The sequence below is a fragment of the Dromiciops gliroides genome, chromosome 4, assembly GCF_019393635.1.
Source record: "Dromiciops gliroides isolate mDroGli1 chromosome 4, mDroGli1.pri, whole genome shotgun sequence".
NCBI lineage: Eukaryota > Metazoa > Chordata > Mammalia > Microbiotheria > Microbiotheriidae > Dromiciops > Dromiciops gliroides.
This window is the reverse complement of record NC_057864.1, coordinates 393926327-393951168: the sequence shown is the minus strand read 5'-3', so window position 1 is coordinate 393951168 and position 24842 is coordinate 393926327. Positions and strand designations below refer to the sequence as shown.

The following is a 24842-nucleotide window of genomic DNA, read 5'->3' as shown; positions in this document are numbered from 1 at the left end:
AACTAAAGGAAGAAATAAAAGTGATAGAGAAAAAAAAATGGGAAAAGGAATGAGAGGAAATGAAACACAATTATTAAAAGATAATTAACAGAGGCAGAACCAAGATGATACAGAGCTCCTGACATAATCACTCCAAAAAACTCAAAATAATGCTATAAGACAATTTCTGGAGCAGCATAACTCACAAAAAGACAGGCTGAGACCATTTTCTAGCCAAAGATGGTTTAGAAGTTCGTCAGTAGAAGCCTGTTGTACCAGCGTGGGCGAGGAGCTCAAACCACAGTCATGCTGACAGATTCAGTCTAAGGCTGCACCTGAGAAAGAGATTTCTGGAGTCTCTGAATCAGCTACGGCTGCAGCTAACTCAGCTCACAGTCTGGTGAGAGGGTCAAGCGATTGACCAAGGGGAGATTATATGGGTCTCTGCTGGCACTGAGGTGGAACTCTGATGATTTTCCTGGGCTCATATACAGGACACCGTCTTGGGTGGTGGTCCCAGGTAGGGGAGTGGCACAAGCATGTCTGTGCTTGCAACCAAAGTGAACCAGATTTGTTTCTGTGTTAAAGAGCAAACAGCCTATGGTTACTTACAGAGCAGAACACAGGCCAGGTGAGCTGAGAACGTACCTCTCCTTACATCTTACCACTTGGGACCCACTGAAGCTAGGGATAGTACATTCTGGAGGAAGTGCCCCACTTTAAGAAGGAATCATACCACCTTTGATGCCCTGAAGTTTGGGACAGTGAAGCTGTAAGCAGTGCCCCACCTTAAGAAGGAGTCAAAAGTCAAGAAATAGGCTGGCAAGATGAGCAGGCAGAAAAAGGTGGGGACCGTAGAAAGTTTCTTTGGTGACAAGGAAGATTGAGGTATACCCTCAGAGGAGGATAACAATATCAGGGTTCCTATATCCAAAGTTTCTAAGAAAAATTTGAATTGGTCTCAAGCCATAGACATGCTCAAAAAGGACTTTGAAGATAAAGTAGAGAGGTAGAGGAAAAAATGAGAGTGATTTAGGAAAGTCATGAAAAAAAGTAAACAGCTTGAAAAGCCAAATGTAAAAGCTCTCTGAAGAACAGAATTGCGTAAGAATTAAGATTGAATAAATTGAAGCTAGTGACATTATGAGAAACAAAAACAAAATAAAGCAAATCCAAATGAATAAAAAAATACAGGGCAATATGAAATCTTATTGGAGAAACTGCTGACCTGGAAAATAGATCAGGACACATATTTTTAATATTATTGGACAACCTGAAAACCATGATCAAAAGAAGAGCTTAGATATGATCTTCCAAGAGATTGTCAGGGGAAATTGCCTTGATATTCTAGAAACAGAAGGTAAAAAAAGAAATTGAAAGAATCCACCAATCACCTCCTGAAAGAGATCCCAAAATGAAAACTCCCAGCAATATCATAGCCAAATTCCAGAACTCCCAGTTCAAGGAGAAAGTATTGCAAGCAGCCAGAAAGAAACAATTCAAGTACTGTGGTGCCCCAGTCAGGATAGTACAAGATCTAGCAGCTTCTAAATTAAAGGATCTGAAAGCATGTAATATGTTGTTCCAGATAGCAAAGGAATTGGGATTACAACCAAAAATCACCTACCCAGCAAAACTGAGTATAATCTTTTAGGGAGGAAAATGGGACTTCAATGAAAAATAGAACTTTCAGGCATTCATGATGAAAAGACCTGAACTGAATAGAAAATTTGACTTTCAAATATAAGACTCTAGAGAAGCATGAAAAGGTAAACAGGAAAAAGAAATCATGAGGGATGTTAAAAGGTTAAACAGCTTACATTCCTTTGTGGGAAGATGATACATCTAACTCATAAGAACATCCTCAGTATTATGGCAGATAACAGGAATAAATTAAGACAGAGGGCACAGGTGGGAATTGATTATGAAGGGATGATATATGTAAAGCATTTATTTTTTATTATTTTTTGTGGGGAAGTCAGGGGTGGGTGGCATGCCTGGGGTTGTGGAGTTGGTGAGTGTCTTGTGTGTCTGAGGCCAGATTTGGGCTCAGTCTTCTTGGGTCCAGGGTAAGTGCTTTGTCCACTGTATCACCTAGCTGCCCCATGATGACATCTTTAGTGTAAAATTGAGGGGAGAAAGGATTTCACTGGGGGAGGGGAAGGATAGAGGTAAAATGGAATGAAACATCACATGAAAGAAGCAGGAAAGGGCTTGTGGACTGGGGGGCGGGATTGGGAGGAGTAGGGCAGTGAATGAGCCTTACACTCATCAGAATTGGCTCAAATACCTTAATTTCATAAGATTTGGCTCAAGGAGGGAATAATATACACACTTAATTGGGTAGAGTAATCTAACTAACCCTGCAGGAAAGTAGGGCACGGGGTGGGGGGGTGGGGGGGAGTGATGGGGAGGGAGGGCTAAAAGAAGGGATGGCAGATTAGAGAAGGGGGCAGTCAGAAGCAAATCCCTTTTGAGGATGGATAGGGTAAAAGAAGATATAAAATACAGTAAATATCAGGGGGAAGGGAATAGGATGGAGGAAAACAATTAACAACAGTACCTGTGGGAAAAAAAATTAAAGCAGAGGCAAGAGTAATGTAAGATGATGATGTTGTTATTGATGATGATAATTGATTGATGGACTGATGATTATTGGAGAAAGATGAGGATTGACTGAGGAGGACTGATTGATGATGAGGACTTCTTGATTGTGATGAGGATTGAATGAGAAGTTGAGGATTTGATTGAGGATGATGAGGATTGATAGAACGTGATCGATTGATGATGACAAAATGTATGGTACTTACTTTGCTGGGCTATTGTGAAGAAAATTCTTTGTCAGATATAAGGTACTATATAAATGTTATCTATTACTGTTGTTCCAATAATCAACCTCATGGGTTTATTGTAAGAAAATCCCTCTTTAAAGTACTTTATAAATGTAGTTTACTATAAAAAAATGATGAACAGGATGCTATCAAAAAGACCTGGAAGGACCTGCATGAGATGATGCACAATGAAATGTACTGTATAAAAAATAATAGCAATACTGTAAAAAGATATGCTGTGAATGACTTGGTTATTTTCAGTAATGTAATGATCCAAGACAACTCTGAAAATCCTATGAAAAATGCAATCCATCTATAGAGAGAGAATTAATGGTATTTGAATAGAGATTGAAGCATAACTTTTTGTTAGTTCCTTTATCTGAAGTTTTGTTTTTGTCTGTTTTCTTTCACAACCTGGCTAAAGTGGAAATGTTTTGCATAACTGCTCATGTATAGCTTATATTGAATTGCTTGAGTTCTTTGGGGAGTGGGAAGGAAGATAATTTGGAACACAAAGTTTTTTTAAAAATTGATGTCGGGGGCGGAGCCAAGATGGCGGAGAGGAAGCAGCAAGCTGCCTGAGCTCTCCTTCTGTTCCCTCAAAACGAACATTAAATCAAGCCTCTGGACGGATTCTGAAACTACAGAACCTGCAAAGAGAGAGAGAGACACAGTCCTCCAACCAGAGATAATTTAGAAGACTTCAGGAAAAGGTCGGTCTGACTCAGGCAAAAGGGAGGCCCAGCGCAGGGCAGCAACCCAGCGCCGAGGGGGTCGGGGCAAGTCAGCAGGAGCTATGGGCCACAGCCGAACAACTGAGGCTCCCGGAACCTGGTTCAAAAATCTGGTGGCCAAGAAGGACAGTGGAAAAACTTACCTGCACCGGCCGAGAGGGCCACGAACAGCGGGATCAGACGCCGGGGTCTGGCGCCTGGCTGGCCGAGCACAATCATACAGGAAGTGCAGGGCCGGGCATCTCCACACACCATAAAGGCCTCAGAGTAAAAGCCCGGTCACACAGCACCTATACACCTGCACAAGAAGCCCAAAACAGGGACCCTGGTGCCCCCAGAGCAGACCTCAACTTAAAGAATAAATAAATAAGCTGCAATAATGGGTAAGAAGCAAAAAAGAGCCCTCTCCATTGAGAGCTTCTGTATCAATAGGGAAGAAGCCAACACAAACTCAGATGAGGACAATAGCCTCTGAAGCCTCACAAGGGAAGGTGAATTGGTCGCAAGAACAAAAAGCCTTCCTGGAAGAGCTCAAAAAGGATTTTAAAAATCAATTGCAAGAGGTAGAAGAAAAAATGGGGAGAGAAATGAAAGCAAAACAAAAAAACTATGAAAAAAGAATCAGCAGCTTGGAAAAGGAAGCTGAAGAAAACAAAGCCTTAAAAAATTCATTTGGCCAAATGGAAAAAAAGCTGCATAATCTCACTGAAGAAAACAATACCTTAAAAAATTCACTTAGCCAAATGGAAAAAAAGGTGCATAATCTCACTGAAGAAAACAGTACCTTAAAAAATTCACTTAGCCAAATGGAAAAAAAGGTGCATAATCTCACTGAAGAAAACAATGCCTTAAAAATTAAAGTGGGACAGTTGGAAGATAAGGAATCCATGAGACACCAAGAATCAGTCAAGCAGAATAAAAAAAATGAAAAAATAGAAGAAAATGTGAAATACCTCATTGGAAAGACAACTGATCTGGAAAACAGATCGAGGAGAGAGAATTTGAGAATCATTGGACTGCCTGAAAGCCATGACCAGAAAAAGAATCTAGATACCATATTCCAGGAAATTATTAAGGAGAACTGCCCTGATATCATAGAATCAGAGGATAAAATCATCATTGAAAGAATCCATCGATCACCTCCTGAAAGAGACCCCAAAAGGAAAACTCCAAGGAATATTGTAGCCAAATTCCAGAATTATCAGGTGAAGGAGAAAATACTCCAAGCAGCCAGAAAGAAGCAATTTAAATATCATGGAGCCACAGTCAGGATTGCTCAGGACCTGGCAGCTTCAACATTAAAGGACCGCAAGGCTTGGAATATGATATTCCGGAAGGCAAAGGAGATTGGATTGCAGCCGAGAATCTATTACCCAGCAAAAATGTGCATTTTCTTTCAGGGGAAAAGATGGACATTTAATGACATCGGGGACTTTCAATCTTTCCTGGTGAAAAGACCAGAACTGAATAGAAAATTTGATCTCAACATACAAGACTCAAGAGAAGTTTAAAAAGGTAAACAGAGGGGAAAAAAAAAGTTACCCTATTAGGTTAAACTGTTTATATCCCTACACAGGAAGATAATACTCATAACTCTTAAGAACTGTAAATGTATTTGGGCAGAGAGAAGGACTTTATATAGAGGGTATAAATATAAATTGTCTTTGATGTGATGATACAAAAGAATTAAGGGGATAAAAAGGGAGTCTATGGGGAGGAGAGGAAAGGGGAGGTGGAATGGGATGAATTATATCATATGAAGAGGTGGAAAAAAACCTATCATAATAGAGGGAAAGAAAGGAGGGGGGAACATGGTTTCAACCCTATTCTCATTAGATTTGACTCAAAGAGGGAATAACATATACGTTCATTGGGATAAAGAAACTTAACTCATTCTTTAGGGAAACAAAAGGGGAAGGGAAAGGGGGGGACTGATAGAAGGGAGGACAAAAGCAAGGGAGAAAAGGGTAAAGAAATGAGAGGGGGGTGATAAAAAGGGAGGGCAGATTGGGGGAGGCAGGGGTAAGAAGTAAAACGTCGGTGAGGAGGAATAGGGTGAAAGAAGGGGGGAAAAGTACAAAGGGGGTAAATAGAATGGAGGGGAATAGACAGTCAGTAATAATAACTGTGAATGTGAATGGGATGAACTCTGCTATAAAACAGAAGCGAATTGCAGAGTGGATTAAAAACCAGAACCCTACAATATGCTGTTTACAAGAAACACATTTGAAGCAGAGAGATACACACAGAGTAAAGGTAAAAGGCTGGAGCAGAATATATTATGCCTCAGCTAAAGTAAAAAAGGCAGGGGTAGCAATCCTTATCTCAGACAAAGTGCAGGCAAAAATAGATCTCATTAAAAGAGATAAGGAAGGAAATTACATCTTACTTAAAGGTACTATAGATAATGAAGCAATATCAATATTGAATATGTATGCGCCAAGTGGTATAGCATCCAAGTTCTTAGAGGAGAAGTTAAATGAGTTACAAGAGGAATTAGACAGTAATACTATACTAGTGGGGGATCTGAATCTCCCCCTCTCAGAATTAGATAAATCTAGCCAAAAAATAAATAAGAAAGAAGTGAAAGAGGTGAATAGATTACTAGAAAAGTTAGACATGATAGATGTCTGGAGAAAATTGAATGGGGATAGAAAGGAATATACCTTTTTGTCAGCAGTACATGGCACATTTTCAAAAATTGACCATGTATTAGGGCACAAAAACATCATAGTCAAATGTAGAAAGGCAGAAATAGTAAATGCATCCTTCTCAGATCATGATGCAATAAAAATTACATGTAAGAAAGAGCCAGGGAAAAGTAGAATGAAAATCAATTGGAAACTAAATAATTTCATTCTAAAGAATGAATGGGCCAAACAAGAAATCATAGAAACAATCAATAACTTTATCCAAGAGAATGACAATAATGAGACAACATACCAAAATCTAGGGGATGCAGGCAAAGCAGTGCTTAGGGGAAAATTTATAGCTCTAAATGCTTACATGAATAAGAAAGAGAAAGAGGAGATTAATGAATTGGGCATGCAACTTAAAAAGCTAGAAAAAGAACAAATTAGAAATCCCCAATTAGACACTAAATTAGAGATCCTGAAAATTAAAGGAGAAATCAATAAGATTGAAAGCAAAAAAACTATAGAATTAATTAATAAAACTAAGAGCTGGTTTTATGAAAAAAACCAATAAAATAGATAAAATATTGGTTAATTTGATTAAAAAAAAGAAAGAAGAAAACCAAATTACCAGTATCAAAAATGAAAAGGGTGATGTTACCACCAATGAAGTGGAAATTAAAGCAATAATTAGGAAATATTTTGCCCAACTGTATGCCAATAAATTTGACAATCTAAATGAAATGGATGAATATTTACAAAAATACAAACTGCCCAGGTTAACTGAAGAAGAAATAAAATCCTTACATAAACCCATATTAGAAAAAGAAATTGAACAAGCTATTAATGAACTCCCTAAGAAAAAATCCCCAGGGCCAGATGGGTTTACGGGTGAATTTTACCAAACATTTAAAGAACAATTAATTCCAATATTATACAAATTATTTGGAAAAATAGGTGAAGAAGGAGTTCTACCAAATTCGTTTTATGACACAAATATGGTGGTGATACCAAAACCAGGCAAAGCAAAAACAGAGAAAGAAAATTATAGACCAATTTCCCTAATGAATATTGATGCTAAAATCTTAAATAAGATATTAGCAAGGAGATTACAGCAAGTGATCACCAGGATAATACACTATGACCAGGTGGGATTTATACCAGGAATGCAGGGCTGGTTCAACATTAGGAAAACTATTAACATAATCAACCACATCAATAAGAAAACCAACCAAAATCATATGATTATCTCAATAGATGCAGAGAAAGCTTTTGACAAAGTACAGCACCCATTCCTAATAAAAACACTAGAGAGTTTAGGAATAGGTGGAGCTTTCCTTAGAATAATAAACAGTATCTACCTAAAGCCATCAGCAAGTATTATATGCAATGGAGATAAATTAGAGGCCTTCCCAATAAGATCAGGGGTGAAACAGGGATGTCCATTATCACCCCTATTATTTAATATTGTTCTCGAAATGTTAGCTTTAGCAATCAGAGTAGAGAAAGGAATTAAAGGAATTAGAATAGGCAAGGAGGAAACAAAACTATCACTCTTTGCAGATGATATGATGGTATACTTAAGGAATCCTCGAGAATCAAGTCAAAAATTACTTGAAACAATTAACAACTTTAGCAAAGTAGCAGGATATAAAATAAATCCACATAAATCATCAGCATTTCTATACATGACCAACAAAGTCCAGCAGCAAGAGATAGAAAGAGAAATTCCATTTAAAGTAACGGTAGGTAATATAAAATACTTGGGAGTCTACTTGCCGAGACAAACCCAGGAACTCTATGAACACAACTACCAAACACTCGTCACACAAATCAAATCAGATCTAAATAATTGGAAAGATATCAACTGCTCATGGATAGGCAGAGCTAATATAGTAAAAATGACAATACTGCCTAAATTAATTTACTTATTCAGTGCCATACCAATCAGGCTACCTAAAAATTATTTTATACAGCTAGAAAAAATAATAACAAAATTCATCTGGAAAAACAAAAAATCAAGAATATCCAGGGAAATAATGAAAAAAAATTCACAGGAAGGTGGGTTAGCGGTACCAAACCTGGAGCTTTACTATAAAGCGGCAGTCATCAAAACTATCTGGTACTGGCTAAAAAATAGAGTGGTTGATGAATGGAATAGGCTAGGCTCAGGAAATGCAGTAGTAAATGACACTAGTAATGTAGTGTTTGATAAACCCAAAGACTCCAGCTTCTGGGATAGGAACTCAGTATTTGACAAAAACTGCTGGGAAAACTGGAAGATAGTATGGCAGAAATTAGGCTTAGACCAACATCTTACACCTTATACTAAAATAAGGTCAAAATGGATACATGATTTAGACATAAGAGGTGATACCATAGGTAAATTAGGAGAGAAAGGAATAGTCTACCTATCAGATCTTTGGAAAGGAGAACAGTTTTTGACCAAACATGAGATAGAGTATATTATAAAATGCAAAGTGGATGATTTTGATTATATTAAATTAAAACAATTTTGTACAAACAGAAGCAATGCATCCAAAATTGGAAGGGAGGCAGAAAGCTGGGAAACAATTTTTGAGGCCAGTGCTTCTGATAAAGGCCTCATCTCTAAAATATATAGGGAATTAAATCAAATTTATAAGAATCCAAGTCATTCCCCAATTGAGAAATGGTCAAAGGATATGAACAGGCAGTTTTCTGATGAAGAAACCAAAGCTATCTATTCCCATATGAAAAAATGCTCTAAATCTCTAATGATTAGAGAGATGCAAATTAAAACAACTCTGAGGTACCACCTGACACCTATCAGATTGGCTAAAATGACAAAAAAGGAAGATAAATGTTGGAGAGGCTGTGGGAAAATTGGAACACTAATGCATTGTTGGTGGAGCTGTGAGCTGATCCAACCATTCTGGAGAGCAATTTGGAATTATGCCCAAAGGGCGATAAAGCTGTGCATACCCTTTGACCCAGCAATCCCACTTTTAGGTCTTTTGCCCAAAGAAATCATGGAAGGGGGAAAGGGACCCACATGTACAAAAATATTTATAGCGGCTCTTTACGTGGTAGCAAGGAATTGGAATTTGAGGGGGTGCCCATCAATTGGGGAATGGCTGGACAAGTTGTGGTATATGAATATAATGGAATACTATTGTGCTGTAAGAAATGATGAGCAGGAAGAGTTCAGAGAAACCTGGAGGGTCTTATGTGAGCTGATGATGAGTGAGATGAGCAGAACCAGAAGAACATTGTACACAGTATCATCAACATTGAGTGTTGACCTACTGTGATGGACTATATTCTTCTCACCAATGCAATGGTACAGAAGAGTTCCAGGGAACTCATGATAGAAGAGGATCTCCAAATCCAAGATAAAAAAAGAAAGAAAGAACTGTGGAGTATAGATGCTGATTGAACCATATTATTTCTTTTGTTTTGGGTGCTGTTGTTTTTTTTTTCTATTTTGAGGTTTTGCATCACTGCTCTGATTCTTTCTCTTGTAACAGGATTAATGCAGAAATAGGATTAATGTTATTATGTGTATATATATGTGTGTGTATATATATATATGTTTATGTATAGAGATATATAGATATAACCTATATCAGATTACCTGCTGTCTAGGGGAGGGGGGGAGGGAGGGGAGGAAGGGAGAAAAATCTGAAATTGTAAAGCATGTATAAACAAAAGTTGAGAACTATCTTTACATGTAACGGAAAAAATAAAATATCTCATAAAAAAAGATACATATAAAAAAATTGATGTCAAAATTTGTATTTTACATGTAATTTGGGAAAATAAAATTCTCAATATAAAAAAAAAATGAAAAAAAATAATTAACAGCTTAGTAAATGGGTACAAAAAGCTACTAAGGGACACAATCTTTAAAAAAAGAATTGACCTAACCTTAAAAGACACGCAAAAATTCAGTGAAGAAAAGAACTGCTTTAAAGGTATAATAAGCCAAATGGAAAGGATGTACAAAAACTCAATGAAGGAAAGAACTCCTTAAAAAACAGAATGGACCAAATGGAAAAGGAAGTAAAAAAGCTCACTGAAGAAAAATAATTATTTAAAAATTAGAAATGGATAAGTGGAAACTAATGATTTTGTGAGGCTCTAAGAAACAATAAAATTAAATTAAAAGAATGAAAAATTAGAAGAAACTGTGAAATATCTCATTGGAAAAACAACTGACCTGGAAAATAGATCAAGGAGAGATAATTCTAAAATTATTGGACTACGGGAATGTTATGATCGAAGATGGGCCTAGACATCATATATCAAAAAATGATAAAGGAAAATTTCTCTGATATGTTAGATCAAAGGGTTAAAAAAAATTTGAAAGCATAAACCATTCACCTACTGAAAGAAGTGCTGAGAAGAATACTCACAGGAAACATATAGCCAAATTCCTGAGCTCTCAGGTGAAGGAGAAAATACTCCAAGTAGTCATAAAGACACAGTTCAACTATGATGGAGATACAGTCAGGATTATACAAGATTTTGAAGTTTCTATCATAAAGAATGAGAGGACTTGAAGTAAGATATACTAGAAAGTAAAGGAGAGTTAGGATTATAACCAAGAATCATCTATGCAGCAAAAATGAATATAATTCTTCGGGAGAAAAATGGATATTTAATAAAATAAAGGGCTTTCAAACATTCCTGATGAAAAGATCAGAGAAAAATAGAAAAATTGACATTCAAAGAGAAACTCAAGAAAATCATAAAAAGGAAAACATGAAAGAGTACTCAGAAGGGACTAAATAAAGATAAACTGTTTACATTTGTCTATGGGAAGATAATACATGGAACTCCTAAGAACTTTATAATTATTACGGCAGTTAGGAGTCTACATAGACAGCACATGGGTATGAGTTGATTATATTAGAATGATCTCCAAAAAAGATGTAGGGATGTGAAAGAGGGATGTACTGGGAGAAGATGGAAGGGAGAGGTAGAATAGGGAAATTTTTCTCATATAAAATAGGCACACAATGAAGAACTTTTATAATGGAGGGAAAAATAAAAGAGGGGACAGGCAATGCTTGAATCTCAATCACATCAGAATTGGTTGAAAGATAGAGGGGGGCAGCCGGGTGGCACAGTGGATAAAGCCCTGTCCCTGAATTCAGGAGGACCTGAGCTCAAATCAGGCCTCAAACACTTGACACTTACTAGCTGTGTGACCGTGGGCAAGTCACTTAACCCCTATTGCACCACAAAAAAAAAAAAAGATAGGAAAAAAGAAATCACACACACATTCAGTTCGATATAGAAATCTATCTTACCCAACATAGAAATAGGAAAACAAGAGGTGAAGGGCTAAGAGACATGAAAGGATTAAAAGAGAGAAGGATAAACAGAAGAAAATAGGATGGAGGGAAATATTAAGTGATCATAACTGTGAATGTGAATAGAGTGAGCTAATCCATAAAATGGAAACAGGTATCAGAATAGAATAGAAACAAAAACCCAATAATGTGTTATGCATAAGAGATGCATTTTTTAAAAGAGGAGACAGGGCTAGAGGAGAGTGTTTTATAATTCTCTCTTGGAAAAAGAAAAGGTGGGGGGCAGCTAGTTGGCACAGTGGATAAAGCACTGGCCCTGGATTGAGGAAGACCTGAGTTCAAATCCAGCCTCAGACACTTGACATTTACTAGCTGTGTGACCCTGAGCAAGTCACTTAACCTCATTGCCCCACCCCCCAAAAAAATGTGGGAAAAAATTCTCTGTTGGTAGGGAAAGAGTAGTAAGATGGGAGAGAATCTGGAATTCAAAATTTAAGAAATAAATGAATATTAAAAATAAATAAATTTTAATTAAAAAAAGACTACAGAGGAGAGAGTTTGGAAATAGAGAGACCATTAATCTAGTACAGAAGAAAGATAATAAAGGATTACTGAGGATAGTGACCATATGAGTGGGATGAAAGGGATAAATCAGAAACCACATGATCAGGAATTTATAGCTGGGAGGAAGCTTAGGTATCTTCTAAACAACAACCTCATTTTACATTTGAAAAAGTAAATTTATGAAGATAATTAGTAGCAGACCCAGTATTTGACTCTAAATACTAGGAGTTTTTTCCACTATGACATGCTGCCACCAACTTTGAGATAGACAAGAGATTCTGTAGAGCTCATTTTGTGTAACCAATCTCACCATCCTCACATAAATTACAGTTTATTTAGAGAGACAAATATATAAAATTAGAAATCAATTAAATATTCAAATGTTCATTGCTCTCTGTAAGTACAATTAGAGTTTAGGAATCGGATAGTGTAAGTTGGAATGGAACTTTAAAAAAAAAAAGCTTCATGGAGTAGACCAGTTAGGAGAAGGATTTTGAAAAATTAATGGGACTTGCCTGAGGAGAAGAAAGCAGAAGAGAGATCATTCTAAGCAGGAAGAACAGCATGAATAAAGATAAAAGAAAAGGAAATAGTATAGGAAGCAATGAGATCATTGGCATTGGTCTAATTGGTGCAAAAAAAATACATCTTGCAGAGTAGAGGAATATAAAACTATGATCAGTAAGATGAATTCACATTAGGAGGACTTTGATAGGCAGACAGTTTGGAATTGAGATACTAAGAGTGAGTAAATGGAGTATAGGACTCAGATGATGGAAAGAGTATTTAGGGAGGATTAGTCTAACAGGAATGTGCAAAGTGAGTCATAGAGACTGCAGTTAGGGAGCCCATCTACAGAAGTAATTAAGGTACGGTCCATGGAAAAATTTCAGCAAGGTCCTTGAACATGGATAGGAGAAAAATACATCTATTTTTGCTAACCTTTGAAATTTAGCATCTGCTAACTGCTGAAATTTAGCATTTCTTTCATTTATTTAAAAACTTTCTTAGAAGGGATTCATAGTTTCACCAGACTACCTGAGGAGCCATGACCTAAAAGAGATAAAAAAAAAAAAAAATTCTTGTGCTAGGAGATTGAGAGCCAGTGTTCCCTCTAATTTACTTATTCCTTTAAGAAAGGATTCCAAATTGATGACTGTCAGCTTATTACAGATTTAGCATATGAAGTATAACCATATAGTAATTATACTAATTTGTGTGGAGTAGTATTACTTTTTAGGTATATCTTGTGCATACAAGATTTACTATTATAAGAAAATAAAACAACATAATCTGACACATTAAATGACATATCTGATTATTATTGGACTGCACACTAATTAGATTTAAATGGCAAGCCATCCCTATGAATAGATAGCATTATTTTAATGCTGTCAAACTAATTTCATTTTGGAAATGATTAGAAGATTAAAATCGGAAATAATTTTCCTTAATCTTCTACTCACGTCAAAAGATAATGGCCTGGGGCAGCTAGGTGACACAGTGGATAAAGCATCGGCCCTGAATTCAGGAGGACCTGAGTTCAAATCCTGCCTCAGACACTTGACACTTAACTAGCTGTGTGACCCTGGACAAGTTACTAAACCTCATGTTCCCCTCCCCCCCACAAAAAAGATAATGGCCTGGAACTGGAATTCCTTTGCCCAAAGAAACCCTCAATGCCCCAGAACAGATGTTTTCTATTCTCCATATCTACACTCTCAACCCACCAGTCCTCTTCCATGTCTCTCACTTTCTCCCTCTACTTTTACATGAACAATCTTTACGAGGGACATCAAGTGCTCTCCATTTTATCCTGTGTGTTAAATGATTTGAAGTAGCAGAAACTGTGAGTCAAAATAATTTCATCTTATCTACTTCAGATGGTGACAGCCTTTCAGCATACCTCATGGTTAAGGAGAGATCCAGGTCCAACATGGTGGCCTAGGAAAGGAGATAAGGAACCATAAAAAATATGTTCTTGGTTCCAATCTTCTGCTGCAGAGAACCAGGTGTTAAGAGGGTTGGAGAAGGGGAATGGCAAGCGTTAGAAAAAGATATGGACTCCAAGTAGGGTTTTATCTAGTTCTCAGAGCTCTGAGAAGTCAATTACAATTTTGAACTTTTTGAAGGCCAAGACTCTAGAAAACATGGAGCAACTCTCTCTATTTTACATCATCAGCTCTACTTTGTTTGACTCCACAGAAAATCGTGCCTCCCCTATGATAAGCTGATCACCTGAAATCTCATCACAATATCATCTAAGCTTTTATATTCAATACCTTCTCAGCTCCCTAAGTTGCCTCTCTCCTCTGAATGGAGGACTGAAGGACAAAGCAATAAACTCCTTCCAAAACTTTCCTTATATAAGGCTCAGAACTTTCCAAGTAATGGCTCATTTTCCATCAGAGGTATTACTTGGTTTTGACTCTATAGAATATTATGTCTCCATGCTAAGGACTCCCTGGTGCCATTTTCATTTTAGCTTCCTTTTATGTCTTGTGTTCCCCCACCATTAGATTATAAGTTTCTGTAGGGTTAGCATCACCTTTCTTTTTCTTATTTCTATCCCAAGAGCTTAGCACAGTGCCTGGCACATAATAGACACTTAAAACATGTGTGTTTTTTTTCCCTCTGTTTAGAATTTTATTTACCAAATTACATGTAAAAACAAATTTTTACATGAATTTTGTAAAACATTTTCTTCCAACTTCTCTTCCTACCTCCCCACCCCCCCAACTCCAGGAACTCAATCACTTCAATATAAGTTGTACATGAGTAGTCATGGAAAACATCTCCACATTAGCTAGGTTGTTAGAGAAAACAGATAAAAACAAAACTTCAGATTATGGAATTGTCAAAAAAAAATGTGTTTCAATCTGTTTTCAGATACCATCAGTTATTTCTCTGTAGATGGACTACAATTTTCATAAGTCCTTCAGAGTTACATTGGATCATTGCCTTGCTGAAAATAACCACATGCTTCCGGGCAGATCATATTACACTATTGCTGTTATTTTGTACACAATATATTTCACTCTGCTTCAGTTCATGTAGGTTCTTTCCAGGTTTTTCTGATAGCATCCTGTTCATCATAAGTTTTATATAGCCTTAAACTTGACAAAGAATTTTCTTCACAATAGCCCAGCAGAGTAGGTACCATATGTTTTGCCAATATAGTCAATCATCATTACTATTTCTCTCTATCCTATTCCCTTCCCATGATATTTACTCTATTCTCTATCTTCTTTTACCCTAATCCTCCCCAAAAATGTTTTTATTATGACTTCCCCCTCCCCTTCTCTGCCCCCACTTCTTTTACCCTTCCCTCCTTATCCTCTTCCCCTACTACAGTAATCCTCCCAATTGGTTGTGTATGTTATTCCCCCCTTGAGCCCACTCTGATGAGGTTAAGGCCTTTGAGCTAATTTTGTATTCTAATTTTTTTTCTTCCCTCCCTCCTTGATCCTCCTTATGGAATCAAGCAATTCAATGTAAGTCATACATGTGAAGTTATGAAGAAAATCTTTACCTTCCTTGCAAGTGTTTTGCTTTTCATTGCTCCCTCCCCCAATTTGCCTTTCTCTCCTTCCCCTCTTCTCCCCCACCCATCTCCTTCCCCTCCCACTTTCCCTCACAGCAAAAATATATTACTATATCCACTTGAGTATGTATGTTATTCCCTCTTTGAGCCAATTTTGATGACAGTAAGGTCCACTCACTCCCTCACTCCTTCCCCCTCTTCCTCTCTCATCCATAAGCTTTTTTCTTGTTTCCTTCATGTAAGATACCTTTCCCCTTCCCCCTCCCCCAGTGCATTCTTCCTACCCCTTAGCCCTATTTTAAAGATGTCATCATGGGTTAAGTAGGTGGCACAGTGGACAAAGCACCATCCTTGGACCCAGGAGGTCCTGAGCCCAAATCTGGCCCGACATGACATCCCACCCTGCTTGCCCCACAGAGAACAAAGATAAACAAAAAATAAATGCTTTACAGATATCATCCCTTTATATTCAGTTCAGACCTGTGTCCTCTGTGTACCCCTTACTGAAAATATTCTTATGAGTTCATAGTATTATCTTCCCATGGAGGAATGTAAACAGTTTAATCTTTTCATATCCTTCAAGATTTCTTTTTCCTGTTTACCTTTTTATGCTTCTCCTGGGTCTTGTATTTGAAAGTCAAATTTTTCTACTCAGTTCAGGTCTTTTCATCACAAATGCCTGAAAGTCCTCTTTTTCATTGAAATCCCATTTTTCCTCTGAAAGGTTATAATCAGTTTGGCTAGGTACATGATTCTTGGTTATAGTCCCAGTTCCTTTGCCTTCTGGAATATCATATTCCATGCCCTCTAGTCCTTCAATGTAGATGCTGCTAGATCTTGTCTTATCCTTATTGGAGCTCCACAGTATATGAATTCCTTTTTTTCTAACTGCTTGCAATATTTTCTCCTTGACTTGGGATCTCTGGAATTCGGCTATAATATTCCTGGAAGTTTTCATTTTGGGATCTCTTTTCGGAGGTGATCGGTGGATTCTGTCAATTTCTATTTTACCTTCTGCTTCTAGAATATCAGGGCAATTTTCCCTGACAATCTCTTGGAAGATGGTGTCTCAACTCTTATTTTGGTCATGGTTTTCAGGTAGTCCAGTGATTTTCAAATTATCTCTCCTGGATCTATTTTCCAGGTTAGCTGTTTTTTCAAGGAGATATTTCATAATGCCCTCTATTTTTTTTTTTAATTCATTTGGATTTGCTTTACTGTGTCTTGGTTTCTCATAAAGTCACTAGCTGCCATTTGTTCAATCCTAATTCTTAGGCAATTAATTTCATGAGAGAGCTTTTGTAACTCCTTTTCCATTTGGCTTTTCAAGCAATTGACTTTTTTTCCCATGATTCTCCTGCATATCTCTCATTTCTCTTTCCATTCTTTTCTCCACTTCTCCAAATCTTCCTTCTATCTCTCCTGCTTTCTCTTCAAATTCCCTTTTGAGCAGTTCCATGCCCTGAGACCAATTCATATTTTTCTTGGAAGCTTTAGATGTAGGGTCTCTGAAGTTGTTATCCTCTTCTGAGGGTGCATCTCAATCTTCCTTGTTACTAAAGAAACTTGCAATAGTTTTCAACTTTCTTTGCTTTCTCATTTTGCCATTTTTTACTTGATTTTTAACTCCCTCTTACAATGGGGCACTACTTCCAAGCTACACTGCCCCAAGTTTCAGAGGGTCCCAGGTGTTTCAGTTTGAGGGAGGGCAGGTTTTTCTCTCACCTGGCCTGTTCTCTGGTCAAAAGATAACCTCCATCCAACTTGCTAAGTAACCAGCCAGCAGAGTGCTGTGGTGGTTCTTAGCTTCTGACAAGACTGTGCCCCTCCCTGACCTGGGCCTCCAGCTACTCATGATTTCTTCTTGGTTCCCTGCTGGTGTGGGATAACTGAATACCTCCTTAGGTCCCACAGACACCCCTGTATTCTACCCCCACCTCACCCCCTGGCCAGCTGTTCAGCCCTCTCACCCGACAGTAAGCTTAGTTCTAGAAGACACTGGTGCTACAGCTGATTTGGAGGCTCGGGGTAAGTTTCTCTGGTGCAGTGGGCCTGGAGTTTGTGTTGGCATGATTGTAGAATTGAATCCTTCTCACAGCCCAGCACAGCCCACTTTAATCTGTCTTTGTCTGGAAAATAATCTCAACCCATCTTTTTGGGGGGTTTTGTTGCTCGAGGTTTTTTTTTTTTTATTGCTGTTTTTGGGGTAATTGTGTCAGGAGTTCTTTGTGTTTAATATCTTTCCTCCATCATCTTGGCTCCAGCCCCTTAATAAATGTTTAATAAATTGAGTTAACCCTTATCTGGGCTATTTTGAACAGGACCCTACAGAGTGGACTCAAGGTAGTTAGAGTTGAAATCTAGCTCTGGGCCTTTCAGGGAAAGAGTATACAATGACTACTTTATTTCTATAGATCTTGGACCCCATAGCCTAATCGGCTACTTTTACTTCCTTACAGGAAAATTTTATGTGAAAATCCTTGAGTAGGTTTTAGTAAAGTAATTACTTTCCCTGGAGTGTTGGCTATCAATTTCCATTGCAATGAAAGTGGTGATACCTATTTAGGCCAGAAATACTAAGATTCAGGGCAGGGAGGTGGTGCAATGGATAAAGCACCAGCCCTGGATTCAGGAGGACCCGAGTACAAATCTCATCTCATACACTTGACACTTACTAGCTATGTGACCTTGAGCAAGTCACTTAATCCTCATTGCCCCACCAAAAAAAAAGAAAAAGAAAAAAAAAAAGAAAGTCTAAGATTCTGATTCTGGTTTAAGAAGGGAGTTTGTAATTGGGAATGAAGTTAGGGTAATAAAAATATATCTGTCTAGTGTTTTGTTAGTATAAGAAAACTCTTCTAGGCAACCTTGAAGAGTCCTTGGTTAAACCGAAGTTATTCCTGAGAAGTGGGGAGAATGTAGGTAGAGAAGATTTAAAGTAATTCACTTTTTAGCCCCAAAAGTCACATTCAAACTTGCTTTAAGAAAAAAAACAAGGATTTTTTTTTTCCCACTTAGAAAATGTTTGCTTGTTTGCCTAATTAGGCTATCTTTTCTTAATTGCTCTAGCAGCTTTTTGGGAGCTGCTGAGTGCAATTTTAATAGACAATGAAGAGCTCTTTGCCTTCTCTGTTTTAAACTACACAAAAGCATATGGCACTGTGGCTTTTAATTCCCCGCAAAGATGCTAATGAGCAACTTGGTCCTCCCAAAGGTATAGCAACAACCCCCAGAAGGATCATTGGGGCAAGAAATGGCTACAAAACAAAAACTCTGAAACCATGTGTAACATTTACATACAGTTTTCTGTCAAGCAAATTCTTTGCTTAAGTTTTACAGAACTTGAAGAAATAGTGTTTCTTCCCCTCATGGTTCAAAGGCTAATATGGATAATGCTAATGTGAACATGCATATTAAACTATAAATTTAATAATGTATTTCACATAGTGAATTTAATAGTGTATTTAATAATTTATTTTGAGTGGGACCTTCTAATGATGATAGTTAGGTGATAGGTCACATAGGTGTCCAACTCTTCCTTCACTTTTTTTTTTTGTTTTTTTTTTTTTTGGTGGGGCAATTGGGGTTAAGTGACTTGCCCAGGGTCACACAGCTAGTAAGTGTTAGGTGTCTGAGGCCGGATTTGAACTCAGGTCCTCCTGAATCCAGGGCCGGTGCTCTATCCACTGCACCACCTAGCTGCCCTCTCTTCCTTCACTTTTACTTGAGCAATGATATTTTTAAAAAGTCCCAAACTGAATAAGAATCTTTTGAAACTTCAATAGGCTCTTTTATCCCTCCCAGGATTTCACCAAATATAGCCAACAAAAGAAGAGGTAAACAGATTAGAGTGCCTGAGCACCTTCAGGCAGAGTAGCTAGAGGTAGCATCCTTACAAGAGAAACTCCAGGACAAACAACACCTTTATCAAGGAAGCCCTCAAGAGGGCCAAAATATTCAATGCCTCATTATGAATAGACAATGGCAAAGCTCTGACCACAGATGCTGAAACCTGTAGAACTCTAAAGGCAGATACACAAAAGAAAAGGCAAAAGAAGGAACTCAGGAAAGTGAAGTCAGGACTAACAGAGCCTGTCCCACCCCCACGCCCCCCATCCAAGAATGTGGAAGAGGAAGGAGATTGGCCCTGGAACCAAATCCAGGTGCAGAAAGTAAGGCTGGATGAATAAATAAACATAAAAAATTAAAAAACAATAAAGAAAAAGAAAACAATAAATATTAGAGTCAGGGATACTCATGACACACTGCCCAGAGTAGAGAATATCTGTATATGCTTTCATTGAAAAGTCTCAAAGAAAATCACAAATTGTCTACAAGGACTATTTGAATTCCTGGAAGAAATAAAGAGAATTTTCAAAGCATATCTATAAGTATGATATGAATATATAAGCATGCATTCATATCATATTTGTAGAAATATCCATATGTTTAAAAAATCTTTATATATATAGAGAGAGAGATAAATCAAAAATTTGCCACAAGCTCCATTTGAATTCAAGAAAAAAATGGAGCAAGAATTTTTCAAAATCATATCTATAAATAAAATGAGAGTGGTAGAGGAAATAATTGGAAAGAAAGTACAAACTCTGAGAGAAAAGAATTTGAAGTAGAAGAAACACTTTAGTACAGGAGATATAAAATTTTGTTCATATAACACTCCTTTAAATTATGATGGAACAAAAAATAGTTCGGTAATTTCTATGAGACATGGGGGAATATCAGAACTGAATTTAAAGACTGAAAAGATCAGAAAATATCAGGTGTTTTGCATCAAAAGCAATATATGTATAAAACAAATTAAGGAGAAAAAAATCTAAAAGCCATCAAACTACTTAAAAATCTCAAATAAAAAATCCTAGACATATTTCAAGAAATGACAAATAAATATTATCCAAATTTATTAAGGTCATATGAAAAAGTAAAAATAGAAAGAATCTATGACCTCCCAAAAGAAAGCCCAAAATGAAAACTCCCAGATAAATTATAAAGATCCAATATTCAAGATATGTAAGGAAATGTATGAAATACATAAGAAATACAACTACTTTTCAATAGATAGATCATCAAAAATATTAATAAATCATTCACAAAGGAAGAAATTCAAGCAATCATGTCATTAGAAAAAAATTTGCAAAAAAACCCACCAACTGAGCAAATTAAAATTAAAACAGTTCTGATATTCCACTTCATACCATCAGGTTGGCAAAGATGACCAAAAAATGGCTATTGCAATTGTTGTAGAGTGTGCAGAATTATAGCACATTGTTATTCTGTTGGTAGAGCTATGAATTGGTTATGTAACTAACTAGTCTGAGAGTGCAAAGATGTGGAGTAGCCAATTTTCCCCCACTCCCATGGTTGCCATGGGTCTTGTCCTCAACACAAACAAACCTACTTTTTCACCCATTATATGTAAACCCTCCTTTGCTTCTTCCCACAATTCTGTAAATTTCCAACCTCCCTACTTCTGCATTAGTTTATTCAAGACTATATCCTATGGTGAGGGCAGCTAATAAAAGGGAGGGCAGATTGAGGGATGTAGAGGTCAGAAGCAAAATGCTGGTGAGAAGGTATAGGGTGAAAGAAGAAAAAAAAGTACAAAGGGGGAAATAGGATGGAGGGAAATAGACAATTATCATAACTGTGAATGTGAATGGGATGAACTCTCCAGTAAAACAAGCAAATAGAAGAGTGGATTAAAAAACAGAATCCTTCAATATATTGTTTACAAGAAACACATTTGAAGCAGAGAGATACACACAGAGTAAAGGTAAAAGGTTGGAGCATAATATATTATGCTTCAGCTGAAGTAAAAAAAAAAAAACGGGTAGCAATTCTTATCTCAGAAAAACAAAAGCAAAGCCAGAATTAATTAAAATAGATAAACTATATCTTGCTAAAAGGTACCTCAGACAATGAAGTAATATCAATACTAAACATATATGGACCAAGTGTTATAACATCCAAATTCTTAGAGAAGTTGAGTTACAAGAGGAAATAGCAAAATTATACTAGTAGGGGATCTTAACCTTCCCCTCTCAGAACTAGATAAATCTAGCCACAAAATAAATAAGAAATAAGTTAAGGAGGTGAATAGAATTTTAAAATGCTGGATATGATAGGCCATTGGAGAAAACTGAATGGGGATAGATGGGAATAAAGCTTTTTCTCAGTGGTACATGACACACAAAAAACTGACCATGTATTAGGGCACAAAACCCTCAAAGCCAAATGCAGAAATGCAGAAATAGTAAATGCATCCTTTTCAGATCATAATGCAATAAAATTACATGTAATAAAGAGCCATGGAAAGATAGACTGAAAATTAATTAGAAACTAAATAATATCATCCTAAAGAATGAGTGGATCAAACAACAAATCATAGAAACAATCAATAACTTCATCCAAGAGAATGACACAAATCAGACAACATACCAAAACTTATGGGATGCAGCCAAAGCAGTGCTTAGGGGAAATTTTATATCTCTAAATTCTCAAATGAATAAAATAAAGAAAGAAGAGATCAATGAATTGGGCATGCAACTAAAAAAGCTAGAACAAAAACAATCCCCAATTAAATACTGAATTAGAAATTCTGAAAATCAAAGGAGAGATTAATAAAATTGAAAGTAAGAAAACTAGAATTAATAAATAACACTAAGAGCTAGTTTTATGAAAAAAAAATTAAAAATAGATAAACCTTTGGTTAATTTGGTTTAAAAAAAAAGACTATATCCTATCACAAACTAGGAAGCTACACAGATGCCATAGGAAATATTTGTCCTTCTCCCCTGATCATACTCACCCAATGATCTACAGATTATCTTGTGAGCCTATGGCAGATAGCCTTTGCAGGGCCCTGGCCCCTGGGAAGTGAGGAAAGATGGAAGAGTACATTACAGATTTTATTACATTATTTTCCCCTTCAAAATAATTCCTTTTCCAAACTTCCATTTTTCTATTGAAGGCATCACTTCCTTCCAGGCACCCAGGTCCACCATCTTGATTTCATTCTCCATTTCTTAATTTCACTCACATCACATGTCAAGCAGCAGTCCATCTTGTTACTTCTACTTCCACGTCTTTTGCATTTCTCCTTCAGCCTATTTACATAGCCTCTGCTTTAGTTTAGGTCATCACTTGTCACCTATTATAATTACCTCCTACTTGGCTTCCTTGCCTCAAGTCTCTACCCCAATTCAATTCATCCTCCACACAGGTGCCACAATGGTTTGCTAAAACTCCAGGTCTAAGCACATCCCTACCCTCCAAAATTAATTCTAGTGTTTCCCTGTCATCTCTAGAATAAAGTATTAGCTCCTCTGGTTATCATCTCAAGCTCTTCACAAAATAGCAGAAACCTACTTTTCCAGCTTTCTTATATATTACTTCATGTAGGCCAAGGTCCAGTTAAACTGGCTTTCCTGTTTTTCTTTATATTCATGCAAAAACAAAATTAATATATCCACACATGAATAAGAAAGTAAAGCATGATAGTATCCACTAAGCAGAAATGCATACAGAAAAGGAATGGATTCATGTGGATAAATTTTAGCTGAGTTGCAAATGGAGACAATTTACATTTTTTATTTTTGCATTATGTAAGGTGAATATCTACACACAAAGAAAAATGACTTCTGCTAAAAAGCTATTATTTTCATTGATTGTTATAACATATCTCCAGCATCTAGCATAGTGTGTGGCACATAATAAGGCTTAATCAGCAACTAAGTGGTTCAGTGGGTAGAGCACCAGGCCTGAAGTCAAGAATAGTTCAAATCTAGACTCAAACACTTACCATCTGTGTCTAGCTGGGCAAGTCACAAACCCTGTTTGCCTCAGTTTCCTCATCTGTAAAATGAGCTGGAGAAGAAAATGGCAAACCACTCTAGAATCTTTGCCAAGAAAACCCAAAATGTGGTCATGAAAAATAGGGTGTGACTGAACAACAAACACCTTTCAATTGATTGAAGGGAACCTTTCTTTCCCCCAGGCAACTGGTGACACAATGGATAGAGCACTAGCCCTGGTATCAGAAAGAACTGACTTCAAATCCAGCCTGTATCTACTGATTATATGTGTCACTATTGGCAGTTCATTAACTTCTCTTTGCCTCAGTTTCCTCGACTATAAAATGGAGGTAATAACACCTACCTTGTGGAGTTCTTAAGATCAAAAGATATAATACTTGTTAAAGTGCTCATCACAGTGCCTGGCACATAACAGGTCTTATATAAATGCTTATGCCCTTCCAGTATTGCCTGTAGGAAGTTATGTGTTCTACAAGATCTGCTTGGAAAAGGGACTGTAAGAGAAGTAACATTGACTGGGACATGAGCTAAAATAAGGACAAAGTTAGGGAACTGATCTTCCCATTAAAGGCATTTTCCTTCTGAGTGCCTCTAGAGTTTTCGAAAGTTGGGATGGACATGGTGGGCAGGGAAGAGGGCAATAAAATCAGCAATTATGCCCAAGTACCAGTGCTAAAATGATGCCTGCCAGAGTAGAATTTCAACCAATTGGAGCCTTGTGGAGGACAGAGAAGAACCAACTAGTCCAAACAGTCATTTTATGGTGATCTGGGCAATTCATTTAACTTCTCTCTTACCCTCAGTTTCCTCATGTGTAAAATGAGAGGGTTGGGCTAGATGACCTCTAAGTTCTTTGAACCTCTAGGCCAATGATCCTGTGATCAAAAGAAGCTGCATGAACCAGAAATTTGAAATGATGCAGACGATTTTGAGAGTGATAAGGATTCAAAATGACACAGAGACCTGCCTAAAGTTCAGAAAGTTGGCTTACATTGTACAAAAGTTTTAGATGGCCTCAAAAATACACAGAATGAAACAAAACCAAATGACATGCTGAGTAGCAGATGCCCTGTCAAGGACAGAAGCTACCTTGAACCACAGGAATAGGACTAGAAGTACACGCAGTTATATAGGAAGTAAAGAAGCACTGACCATTTCTTAACAATCTCCCCCTATGTTCACCTACAATTATCCATAAATCAGCAAGCAACAAGCATTTATTAAACACTTACTATCTGCCAGGGACTATGCTGGGTATAGAGGAGTCAATAACAAAAAGGAAATAATTCCTGATGTTATGTCTGAAAATTAAGGTAAACTGAGAGACAATAGGCCAAACATATTCAATTTATTAGTCAGGCTAGAAGTCAACAATTGGGTCAATGGAATCTCTCAATGAACAAAGACCCTGAGTGAGAGCTGCCC

At 37.1% G+C, this 24842-nt stretch overlaps 1 pseudogene; it reads left to right on the top strand.

The window, feature by feature from the left end:
• Positions 1-518: 518 nt before the first annotated feature.
• The window catches only part of LOC122755154, a 38750-nt pseudogene continuing 14426 nt past the window's right edge, over positions 519-24842 (top strand).